The following is an 11,901-nucleotide window of genomic DNA, read 5'->3' on the forward strand; positions in this document are numbered from 1 at the left end:
AGTAGGATTGCCCAACCTTCCTTTTGAGGAGTGGCTGGTGGGTTTGAACCGCCAGCCTTCTGGTTAGTAGTCAAGTGCCTTAGGCACTATGATACCAGAGCTCCTATATATATACATACATACATATGTGTGTATGTATATATATATATTGTGCCAACAACCATGAGATACTTCTTGACCTAGCATTAATAGCAAAGTTCAACAAGACAGAAAATAACAAGACTAGGACTCTCATACACTGCTGGTGGGACTGTAAAATGATATAGCCACTATGGAAATCACTATGTTATTGTTGTTTTGTTATGTGCCGTCGAGTCGGCCCCGACTCATAGCGACCCCTCCTTGGGTTTCCGAGGCAGTATCACTACAGAAGTAGGATTGCCCAACCTTCGTTCCGAGGAGTGGCTGGTGGGTTTGAACCGCCAGCCGTCTGGTTAGCAGGCAAGTGTCTTAGCCACTATGCTACCAGAGCTCCCTGGAAATCACTATAGTGATTCCTTAAAAAGTTGGAAATAGAAATATCATTTGACCCAGCAATCTCATTACTAGGTAGGTATATATTCTAAAGAAGTGAGTGTCCAATACATATATATTTTCAACCCATCTAGAAATTTATCTGCCCTCACTCCCCTCCCTGGTATCCAGCAAAGAAAGTTTCCTTCTATGTATAAACCTTTCCTTGACTCCTACTTTTTACAACTGTGGACTAAAACATATTTGTCCTTCTGTGATTAACTTATTTCACTCAGCATAATGTCTTCCAAGTTCCCCCATATTATATGGTATTTTGCAGATTCTACATCATTCTTTAGGGTTGTGTAGTATTCCATTATGTGTATGTACCACAGTTTATCCATTCCTCAGTTGATGCACTTAAGTTGTTTCCATCTCTTTGCTAATGTGAATAGTGCTGCAATGAGCATGGATGTGCATATATTCTTCTTGTCCTGCTTCTCTCTTCTTTAGAATATATACCTAGTAATGAGATTGCTGGGTCAAATGGTATTTCTATTTCCAACTTTTTAAGGAACCACTATAGTGATTTCCACAGTGGTTATATCATTTTACAGTCCCACAAGCAGTGTATGAGAGTCCTACTGTTGTTATTTTCTGCCTTGTTGAACTTTGCTAGAAATACTAGGTTCAGATGGTATCTCATGGTTGTTTGGAATTGCATCTCTCTCATGGCTAATGACCATAAACATTTCTTCATGTGTTTGTTGGCTGCCTGAATATCTTCTTTGGTGAAGTGTCTGTTCATCCCTTCTGTCCATTTTTTAATTGAATTCTTTGTCTTTTTGATGTTGAGGTTTTGGAGTTTTCTATAAATTTTAGAGATAATTCCTTTGTCTGATTTGTCACTGCTGAATATTTTTTCCCATTCTGTAGGTTCTCTTTTTACTCTTTTGTAGAAGTCTTTTAATACACCTAAGAATTTAATTTTTAGACAGTCCAATCATCTAGTTTATCTTCTGCTTTTTGTGCATCTTGGGTTATGCTTGATAGTCTATTAGGTATAGTATAATTTATTATAGCCATAAATTAGAGTCCCTAAGTTTGTCCCTATTTTTTCTTTGATGAACTTTATAGTTTCAGGTTTCACATTTAAGTCTTTGATCCATCTGGAGCCAGTTTTTGTATATGGTATGAAGTGTGGATCTTGTTTCATTTTTCTGAAAATGGATATCCAGTTTTGCCAGCACCATTTGTGAAAGAGACTATCCCTCACTTAATGGATTTCGGTACCTTTGTCAAAAATCAGCTGGCCATAGGTCGATGGATCAATTTCTGGGTTCTCATTTCTATTCCACTGGTCGATGTGTCTGTCATTGTACCACTTACAGGCTATTTTGACATCTGTGGCTGTATAGTAGCTTTCGAGATTTGGGACTGTGGGACTCCTACTTCCTTTTTCTTCTTCTTCAATAGTGTTTTGCTAATCTGAGGTCTCTTTCCTTTCCATATAAAATCAGTGATTGTTTTTCCCATGTCTTTAAAGAGTGTTGCAAGATTGCATTGAATGTATAGATTGTTTTGGGTAGTATTGACATTTTCACAATGTTCAATTTTCTTATCCATGAGAGTGGTATGTACTTCCATTTATGTAGATCTCTTATAGTTTCTTGAAGTAGTGTTTGATAGTTTTCTTTGTATAGGTGTTTTGTGTTCCAGGTAAGATTTATTCCCAAGCTTTTTTTTTTTTTAATCTTTTTGGTAGCTATTGTAAATGGTATTGATTTCCTTATTTCCTTTTCAGAGACCTCTTTGCTGGTGAAGAGAAAGCCTACTAATTTTTGTATGCTGCCACTATGCTAAATCTTTCAATATGTTTCAGTAATTATCTTGCCGTTGCTTAGGTTTTCTGTGTACAGGATCATATCATCTGCAAATAGGGATAATTTTACTTCTTCCTTATCAATACAGATGCCTTTGATTTCCCTTTCTTGACTTATTGTCCTGAATAGGACTTCAAATACAGTGTTGAACAGAAGTGGAGATAGAAGGCATCTTTATCTGGTTCTGTCTGCAAATGGAATGCTTGAAGTCTCTCTTCATTGCGAATAATGTTTGCTGTTGGTTTCACATATATGCTCTTTATTTTTGCTGAAGAATTTCCCTTCTATTCCTATTTTTCTGAGAGCTTTAATCAGGAATGGGTGTTGGATTTTATCAAATGCTTTTTCTGCATCGTTAAATATGATCACATGATTATTTTCCTTTATTTTCCTTATGTGAAGAATTATGCTGATTATATTTCCAATGTTGAACCATCCTTGCATACCTGGTATGAATCCTACGTGGTCATGATGTATTATTATTATTGTTATTTGATACATTGTTGGAGTCTATTGGCTAGGATTTTATTGAAGATTTTTGCATCTATATTCATTCATGAGGGATATTGGTCTGTAGTTTTCCTTTCTAGTGGTGTTTTTGCCTGGTTTTGTTATCAGGGTCATGTTTGCTTCATAAAATGAATTTGAGAGGATTCCATCCTTTGCTCTGCTCTGGAGAAGTTTGAGTAAGATTGGTGTTAACTCTTTTCTGAATGATTGGTTGAATTCTCCAATGAAACCATCTGGGCCAGGATTTTATTTTGTTGGTAATTTTTTTATGACCTGTTCAATTTCTTCTTTTGTTATGGGTCTCCTCATATTTTCTACTTCAGTTTGTGTTAGTAAATAAATAATGTGTTTCTAGAAATCTGTCCATTTTTTCTAGGTTTTCAAATTTTTTAGAGTCCATTTCTTCATGTTGTTGTTGTTGTTGTTATATGCCCTTGACTCAGACCTGACTCATAGAGTCCCCTCCTTGGGTTTCTGAGGCAGTATCACTACAGAAGTAGATTGCCCAACCTTCCTTCTGAGGAGTGGCTAGTGGGTTTGAACTGCCAGCCTTCTGGTTAGAAGTGAAGTGCCTTAGGCACCATGCTACCAGAGCTCCTTCATAGTATCCTGATATTATCCCTTTTATTTCAGTTCGTTCTGCTGTGACATTACCTATTTCATTTCTTATTCATGTTATTTGCATCTTTTCCATCTATTCCTTTGTTAAGTTTACCAGTGGTTTGCTGATTTTATTAATCTTTCAAAGAACCAACTTCTAATCTTATTGATTTTTTGTATTCTCATTCTATTTCTATTTCATTTATTTCTGCTCACATCTTTATTATTTCTTTTCTTCTGGTAACTTTAGGCTTTTTTTGCTGCTCTTTTTCTAATTGCTGGAGATGTTGGGTTAAGGTATTGATTTTGGCTCTTTCTTCTTTTTTGATGTGTGCATCAATTGCTAAATTGGCCTCTGATCACTGCTTTTGCTGTGTCCCAAAGATTTTGGCATGTTGTGTTTTCATTCTTGTTTGACTCAAGAATTTCTTAATTTCATTTCTTTTTTTAATTTCTTCTATTACACAGTCATATTTAAGGAGGGTGTTGTTCAGTTTCCATGCATTTGCTTCTTCAGTTTGTCTCCCTATTGTTGATTTATCATTTCATAGCATTGTGATCTGAGAAGAAGCTTTGCAGTATCTCATTGTTTTTAAATTTATTAAGGCTTGCTTTGTTGTCTAACATATGGTCTATCCTGAAGACTATGCCATGTGTGCTGGGAAAGAATGCATATTTTGTTGCTGTTGTGTGGTGTGCCCTATAGATGTCTATAAGGGCAAGTTGGTTGATTGTATTTTTTAGTTCTTCTGCATCTTTGTTAAGTTTCTTTCAAGTTGCCAATCTCTTATTGAAAGTGATCTATTAGAGTCTCCTACTCTTACTGTGGAGTCATCTGTTTGCCTTTTCAATTCTGTTAAAGTATGATTTATGTATTTTGGGGCTTTTTCATTGGGTGTGTAGATAACATAACATCTTCTTGTTCAATTGATCTTTTAATCATTACATAATGTCCTTCCTTGTCTCTTATGATCAATTTTGTCTAAAAGTCTATTTTATCAGAAATTAATATTGCCATTCCTGCCCTTTTTTGATCACCATTTGCTTGATATATCTTTTTCCAGCCTTTGATTTTTAGTCTATTTTTGTCTTTGTGTCTAAGATGGTTCTCTTATAGTCATGTTTTCTTATCCAGTCTGCAATTCTCCATCTCTTGAATGGTGCCTTTATTCCATTGACATTCAGTGTAATTATTCACAAGGATGAATTTATTGATGTCATTTTTTATGAGTTTTTTAATGGTGTTGCTGACTTCTTTGTTCCATATAATTTTCTGTGCTGAGCTCATTTTGTTTATGAATAGTGTCATCATCTCCTTCATTGCTATTTTTTTTAGTATTTGCTAGATATTTGTGCTTGTCCTCTTTTTTTATTGTGATATGAAGGTTTATTGTTTTTCTTTGAGGTTACCCTGTGACTTATTATTTTCTTCCCAAGTTTAAAACAGGTTGTTCCATCTCACAATTGTCTTGACTTCTTCACTATTTAGAAGTTCTGTAACTACACTGTTTATTCTCTCTGTTTGGTTTGTAGTTGTTCTTATTTTCCAATTGGTGTCTCTGGGTCCCTGTTAGCAATCTTTTAAACCTATTTTTATTTTAGATACTTCTGTAACTGGATCGGTTTCTCAGCTTTGTCATCATGTGTGTTAATAATTGGTTGTTGTTTGCTGTTGTTGGTTCTCTATTGGGAAGTCCTTCTTTAACATCTTTTGTAAGGTTCATCTGCTTTTATCAAATTCACTTAATTTCTGCTTGCCTGGAAATATCCTAATTTCACTGTCATATTTGATAGACAATTATGCTGGGTATCAGATTTTTGGTTGGAGATTTTTTTCTTTCAGGGTTTTATATATATCTTCCCATTGCCTTCTCACTTGTATGGTTTCTGGTGAGAAATCAGAGTTTAATTTTATTGGTTGCTCTTTATAAGTAATTTTCCATTTTTTCCATGCTGCCATCAAGATTTTTTCTTTGTCTTTGGTTTTGGTGAGGTTGACTATGACATGTTTTCAAAATTTTCTTTTGAGTTCTATCTTATGGGGAATATTGAAATTCTTGAATGGATATATTCTTGTCTTTCATCATATTGGGAAATTCTCTTTCAACAAAGCTTTGACAATTTTCTCTTTAGTTTTATTTGTCTCTTCCTATTCTGGATTCCAATTACACATAGGTTATTCTTCTTGATGGTATCTCACATGAATCTTAGGCTCTCTAAATTTTGTTTTGATCTTTTGTCTGATTGATCCTTTAACAAAGTACTATTGAGGTATTTGTCTTCAATCTCGTTAATTCTGTCTTCCATTTATTCAATTCTACTCCTTTGCCCTTTCAATGTGTTATCTATTTCTGAAATCTTTATATTAATCTTCTGGATTTCTATTTGTTGTTTTTATATCATTTCTAATTTTTCATTTATTTTGTCAATTTGTTATTATATTGTTTTCCTAAATTGTTCTAGAGTTTTATCTGTGTTTTCCTTAATTTTAGTCTTGTCAGTGTTTTCCTTGATCTGTCTCTCAATTTGTTGAAAGAACCCAAATATAATTCTTTTGAATTGCTTATCAGGGAGTTTCAATGCTGCTGCTTCCTCGGGGATGTTTTCTGGTTTTGTGTTCTGGTCCCATTTTTATATTGCTTTATCTTGCTTCTTTGTGTGGACTATGATGGTTTGTTGTCTCTGAGACATTGTAGTGATGTTATATTTATGTTTAGTGTGTGAAAAAGAATGAGAGCGTATGACAGATCTCAGTTAGCTGTTCATAAGGAGTAGTTGATGGCGAGCTGAACTGGTATTAGCTGTTGTCTATCATTAGTCAGTTGGTGCAAAAGCAAGTCATGGTTTTCACTTGTTGGGTGGGGCTGCAGACAAAAAAATTTTTAAAAAATAAAAGCAAGAAAATAAAAAATCAAACTGCATAAACAAACAGTAACAATCACAAAAAAAGAAAAGAAAAAGCAGTAAATGAGAAGAAGAATTTTTAAAATACATTAAAAAAGAATAAAAGAAACTTAAAGAGAAAAAAAAACCACATATCTGGGGAAGGAGGAATGAGAGAAAAGAGCAAGAGTAAAAGAACAATAATTGAAAAATGGGAAAACTGCAAAAAGGAAAATGGGGGATAGAAAGATCCAAATGAAAGAAACAGAAAGGGAACCAGGAACAGGGAAGAAAAAACAAAACAAAACAAAACAAAAAAACCACAAACCTGGGATGAGAAATAGGGGGAAAAGGAGGGAGACAGAGAGAGAGAGAGAAAGAGAAAGAGAGAGAGAGTGAGAGAGAGTTATAAGATAAAAAGAATAATTGAAAAACAAAAGCAATCAAATCTAAAATTTTGGGGAGCACAGCATGGCATGCAGGCTCTATCAGGGCACAGATGGAGATGGAATTCCTGCTGCCAAGAAGGTGCATGTAGACTGGGGATGGCCTCATCTCTGTTCAGCAAGAGTGTGTGGGATATAAGAGTAACAAGTGGAATATCACACCTTTCCAGCATTCAGCCTCCAGTGTGTCTGCACATGTTGTCCTTGGCAAGTAGAGCCCATTCCTATGTTCCAATTCAAGTAAGAAATCCATTTACATATATTCAAAATTTTCACACCTGCCACTTGTGAATATTCAAAATGGCTGCACCCCCAGTACAACCTCTCGCAGTCCACATGACTGTTTATCTCCTTCTTCACTGTTTCCTTTTCTGGCTGTCAGGCACCAATGCAGTCCTTGCCCATGCAGTCTTTAGTGAGCAGAGCCAATTCTTACGTTGCTACTGGGATTTATTCAAAATAACTGTCCCCTCTGGACATCCAGCAGTTCACAGTTCCATTTTTCTCTTTATTCACTGTTTTTGTTCAGGTTCTTCAACTAGTTGGTATTTAATCCACTTCTTTATCCTTGCCTTTGAAGTTCAGGGTTTCAGGATCATCTTCTGTATGGTTTTAATTGGTTTCTCATTGCTTTGTTGCAGATAGTCTGTGTGCCTTTCCTGCCTATTCTGCCATCTTGCTGCAACCTATATGATAAATTTATCTAGGACATTTATCTCTTCTTTCCTTTATTAAGGCAAAATGTATAATGGACTGTTGTTTTTGTTACTTGCCATTGATTTGACTCCAATCCTGGGGTCCTTGTGTACAACAGAACAAAATGTTGCCCAATCCTGCACCATCTTCAGATGGTTGGTATATTTGAGTCCATTGCTATATTGTATGGTATTTTCCAACCTAGGGGGCTCATCTTCCAGCACTTTATCAAACAGTATTCTGTTGGGATGTATAAGATTTTTCACTAGCTAATTTTTAGAAGTAGATGGTAAGATATTTCTGCCTAGTCTTCTTAGTTTGGAGGCTCTGTTGAAAGCTGTCCACTATGGGTGAACCTCTTAGTATTTGAAATACTGGTGGCATAACTTCCAGAATCATGTAGCAACACACAAGCCTCCACAGTATTAGAGACTCACAGCTAGGTCATACTTCCAATCTAGATTTGATTCAATTGATCCTGAACAGAATTTCTTAGTCATTCCTCAGATCTCTAATCTCTACTTCATCATAGATTACTCCCCAGTACACAACAGCTAACTTTTCTGCTTACTGAAAGCACTTGTTATTTTCTTTCAAAGAACTTAACACTGGTGTGATTTATATTTATTTGCATACTTATTTTGGCATTTTCTATCTTTCCTACTAGCCTTCTAGTGCCACAAAAGCAAAGACTATGACTGTTTTGTTTTAATCCTTTCCATAGCACAGTTCCTGGCACAAAAATGGCCTTGGTGATAAAAAATAACGCTGGAGATCACATGGTAGAATATTGCAAGACCAACAAATTACACATTGCAAATACCTTTTAAAACAACACAAATGGTAGCTATACATGTAGACTTTGCCAGATGCAGTACACAGGAAATAGATTGATTACATCTGTGGAAAGAGGTGATGGAGAATCTCAGTATCTTCAGCTAAAACAAGGCTAAGAGCTGACTTTGGAACAGACCACCCACTGCTCATATGAAAGTTCAAGTTGAAGCTGAAGAAAATTAAAACAAGTCCACAAGGGCCAAATAATGACTTTGATTATATCCTTCCTGAGTTTAGAAACTATCTAAAGAATAGATTTGATGCATTGAACACAATGACCAAAAACCAGAGGAATTGTGTGGGATGACATCAAGAACATCATCCATGAAGAAGGAAAAAGGTCATTAAAACAACAGGAGAGGAAGAAAAGACCAAAGTGGATGTCAGAAGAGACTCTGAAACTTGCTCTTGAATGGAGAGTAGCTAAAGGAAATGGAAGAAATGACACGATAAAAGAGCTGAACAGAAGATTTCAAATAGCAGCTCAAGAAGACACAGTCAATTATTATAATGAAATGCGCAAAGACCTGGAGTTAGAAAACCAAACGGGGAGAACACACTCAGCATTTCTCAAGCTGAAAGAGCTGGGGGGGGGGGGAACAACCAACAAACTCAAGCTTCCAGTTGAATATTGAAAGATTCTAAGGGCAAAATATTGAATGATGCAAGAAACTGGAAAGAAAATACAGTCTCTGTACCAAAAAGAATTGGTCAATGTTCATCCATTTCAGGAGGTGGCATATGATCAAACATCACTGGTAATGAAGGAAGAATTCAAAGCTGCACTGAAAGAATTGACAAAGAACAAGACTCCAGGAATTGACAGAATATCCACTGAGATGTTCTAACAAACAAATGTCACACTGGAGACACTCATTCATCTATGCCAAGCAATTTTGGAGACAGCTACCTGACCAACTGACTGAAGAGAGCCATATTTGTACCTGTTCTAAAACAGGTGATCCCACAAAATAAGGAAATTATTGAACAATATCATTAATACTGCATGCAAGTAAAATTTTGTTGAAAATAATTCAAAAATGGTTGCAGCAGTATATTGACAGGAAATGCAAGCTTGATTCAGAAGAGGACATGGAATGAGGGATATCATTGAAGATACCCGATGGATCTTGGCTGAAAGCAAAGAATACCAGAAAGATGTTTACTTGTGTTTTATTGACTATGCAAAAGAATTTGATTGTGTGGATCATAATAAATTATAGATAACACTGAGGAGAATAGGAATTCCAGAACACTTAATTGTGCTTATCAGGAACCTGTACATAGATCAGGAGGCTGTCATTCGAACAGAACAAGGAGATATTGCATTGCTTAAAATCAGGAAAGGAGTGCATCAGGTTTGTGTCCTTTCTCCATACTTATTTATTCTATATGCTGAGCAAATAATCTGAGAAGCTGGACTATATGAAGAAGAATGTGGCATCAGGATTGGAGTAAGACTTATTAACCTGTGACATACAGATGACATAATCTCATTGTTTTTAACTTTGCTTGCTGAAAGTAAAGATGACTTGAAGCACTATTTGGTGTAGATTTGAGACAGTAGTCTGCAATATGGATTACATCTTTACATAAAGAAAATGAAAAGTCTTACAACTGGGCCAATAAGCGACATCACAATAAATGGAGAAAAGATTGAAGTTGTCAAAGATTTCATATTACTTAGTTCCAAAATCAACACCAATGGAAACAGCAGTCAAGAAATCAGATGACATACTGCACTGGGCAAATCTGCTGCAAAAGACCTCTTTAAAGTGCTAAAGAGCAACTACCATACACACCCAGACACCAGGGAGAAATGATTTAACAGAAAAAATAAAAATAAAAAGTGCATTTTCTAATCTAGATTCACAAAATATGGACTTGTGCCAAAACAGTGTTATCTGTTTTCCAAATGCTGTTTCATATTTATATTCATTTCAAGTAAGATTTGCAGTTAGGTTGTGGATATTGGATTGTATTTTGGTCAATGATATATGGGTGAAAGTAATACTTGCCATTTTTTACCTGTTTACAAATCTTACCCAATTCCCTATGTTTATTTCTATATGTTGTGGAAATCTTGGAGGCCAGGGGCTTAAGGTAGCAGCAAAACAATGTGAAATCAGCCTAGATCTCTGAGTCATCACTTGGAGGACAGTTACCCAGAAGATCCACTTGACTCACATCAGACTGTGACGTGGAGGAGAAATAAAACTTTGTTGTATCAAACCTCTGCAATTTCAGTTTTATTTATTTATTCATCATAACGTAGCTTACATTATCTTGACTGATATAGAAATTAATACCAAGAGAGAACAACAACAAAACCTAAAATAACCTGTTGGTTCAGCATAAGGTTGTAGACAGCTCTGAAATAAGAGTTATCTATCATTCATTTCATAATTAACTCTAAGCCTATGCACCAGTCCTGAGTTACATTATTATTTTTGTCTCTTGGCTATTTGTTGAGATTAAAGGGATATTAACAATAATGATAGATAGCATTTATTGAACCTTTATGATGTTTGACATACTGGACTACTCACTCAACTAAACTCACTGCTGCCGAGTCGGTCTCAACTCATAGCGACCCCTCTTTGGGTTTCCAAGGCAGTATTTCTATGGAAGTAAATTGCTCAATCTTTCTTCCAAGGAGTGGCTGTTGGGTTTGAACTGCCAGCTTTCTGGTTTGCAGTCAAATGCCTTAGGCACTACACTACCAGGGCTCCCACTGGACAACTGCATATGCATTATAATAATGGTGAGGGAGACACCATTATTTCCCTCTTTTTTACAGATAAAGAAATTGAAGATCAGAGGAGCTCAGCTTCCATGTTGTGTAATCTACAATGAAGTAAATAGGGATTCAGTTGAGTCTTTCACATTCTAAATTATCTGAAGATAAGCAAGGAAAATATCCTAAGAGGAATTACTTACCTAACTCCATAAGTTGGAAAGAAGCAGTGCCTGCTGGGAGGAGTTAAAATCTAAGTAAAAGTGTCTTATTTGGGTGTACTTCAAATTGGGAAAAACCTAGTCACACATGTACATTAAAATGAGACAACTTAAGATATAACAGAAACCCCTAGATTTATGCACTACAACACTAACTGTTAAAGAAGCCCCAAAATAGAACACAGGTTTTAGGGACATGTATGATAGTACAGTCCTAGCCTGTGGGCTAACATTATGCTGTCCAATACAATAACCTCCAACTACATATGTCTATTGGGTATTTGAAATACAGCTAGTTTTGAGATGTGCTGAAAGTGTACAATATGTATCAGATTTTAAAGACCTAGTACAAAAAATATAAAATATTTCATTAATATTTTTCATGTGGAATAAATATTGAAATTGTATTTTGGATATATTAAGTTAAATGACAAGTATTATTAAAATTATTTTTACAGGTTTCCTTTTGTGTTTTTAATATAGCTATTAGTAAATTTAAAATTACACATGTGATTCTTATTTGTGGCTCAGATTATATTTCTGTCGAATTAGGTGGTCCTGTCAGGAATCCAGTAAGCTAATATAACCTATAGACAGTGCTTCCATTCCAGAAATGGCTCAGATTCTAGTAAGGA

Source organism: Orycteropus afer, unplaced genomic scaffold, assembly GCF_000298275.1.
Source record: "Orycteropus afer afer isolate SDZICR_OR568_19922 unplaced genomic scaffold, OryAfe1.0 scaffold00243, whole genome shotgun sequence".
NCBI lineage: Eukaryota > Metazoa > Chordata > Mammalia > Tubulidentata > Orycteropodidae > Orycteropus > Orycteropus afer.